The following is a 1,684-nucleotide window of genomic DNA, read 5'->3' on the forward strand; positions in this document are numbered from 1 at the left end:
TACATTGTATTCAGATATGTGGCTGAAGAGTCATATTTTAGCAAATAAAAATCCCAAACACTAGTTAAAGTTCTCTAGTGTATTTATCAGAGTTGCTTAATAGAGAGCATGTTACGAGTTTCAAAGCTGGTTAACTGGAGTAACAAATGATTTTATGTTGATTGGGATTCACTGCTCAACTCTTGCGGATACAACCCTGGAAATCAGAATTACGGAGACACCGAGTGAGTGAATGAACCGCCTTCCTCGTCGCCAGACCTCTGTCTTTATTACAAATTCTCATATATAACAATATCCAACAGCATTTCCCTAGTGGAAACATGTTTGTCTAATTTAAGCACCTTAATACTACCTTCAGTGGGCAAAATCGTCCACACTCTTCACCCTTTAGTCTTGCACGTAACAAAATAAATATTGATACTACTGTATCGTTCTAATAATAATATCCAAATAATAACTCATATTTTACTATATATATATATATATATGTATATATATATATATATACACACTACCGGTCAAAAGTTTAGGGTCACTTAGAAATTTCCATTGCACTCCATTATGACAGAATACCAGCTGAGATCAGTTGCATTGTTTTTTAACCAGGGCAGCAGTTTTTAGATTACATTATGTGCTGACATATTGCAAATAGGTTTTCCAGTGTTTTTACTAGTTAGTTTTTTAAATGATATCAGATTAGTAAACATAATGTGCTTGGATGATTGAATGAATGGTTGCTGATAATGGGTAAGTAGATATTGCATTAAAGATCAGCCCCCCACTCAGATCAGCTGGTATTCTGTCTATAATGGAGTGGTATGGAACTTTTTAAGTGGCCCCAAACTTGGACCGGTAGTGTATCTACATTGCCCATTATCAGCAAACCATTCATTCAATCATCCAAAGGCACATTATGTTTTTAATCTGATATCATTTTAAAAAACTAACTAGAAAAACACTGGAAAAACCTATTTGCAATTATGTCAGCACATAATGTAATGATTACTCCAATGTTAAAAAACAATGCAACTGATCCAGCTGGATTTGTCTATAATGGAGTGCAATGGAAATTCTAAGTGAACCCAAATTTTGACCAGTAGTGTATGGTATATATAGAATAATATTATATATATATATATATATATATATGTGTGTGTATATTATACTAATGTCCTAATGTAAGTCACAAACGCTCTTAAAGAGAAAACAAACATCCCAATGACTTCGGAGTCAACACAAACCATTCACCTAGGGACAATTGCTCCACTCCCAATACATTATAATATAATACAATACAATATAATACATACTAACTTTTAGGAGAAACTCCTCTTTAAGTGTCAAACGTCACAACCTTTTAACATTAACCATCTTGTCAGGATACCTTATAAACCATGAAATAAATCCTTATCAGGGAGTGGAAGCACAATCACACACACGCCCCCAATCCACACCGTTTAGCTATCTATGGTTTGTAAAAACCCGTTTTCCCGCGGTCACTTTAGCTTGGCTTTACACATCAGAAATTACACAGCTTCAGTACACCATACACACTTCAGAAAACACCCAGTTTTTGTCATTTCACTGAGTACCAATCTGGAAAACAGAATTACGGAGACAGCGAGTGAGTAAATGAAACGGCTTCCTCGTCGCCTAAGAGACGGGGAAGGTGTCCGTCACCTGA

General features: G+C 35.3%; 1 protein-coding gene across 1 annotated transcript in view; it reads right to left on the bottom strand.

The window, feature by feature from the left end:
• The window catches only part of LOC116671668 (aspartate and glycine-rich protein), a 4,818-nt gene that overhangs the window by 2,048 nt on the left and 1,086 nt on the right, over positions 1-1,684 (bottom strand). The window lies entirely within an intron of this gene.

This window comes from Etheostoma spectabile, chromosome 21 (assembly GCF_008692095.1).
Source record: "Etheostoma spectabile isolate EspeVRDwgs_2016 chromosome 21, UIUC_Espe_1.0, whole genome shotgun sequence".
NCBI classification, from domain to species: Eukaryota; Metazoa; Chordata; class Actinopteri; order Perciformes; family Percidae; genus Etheostoma; species Etheostoma spectabile.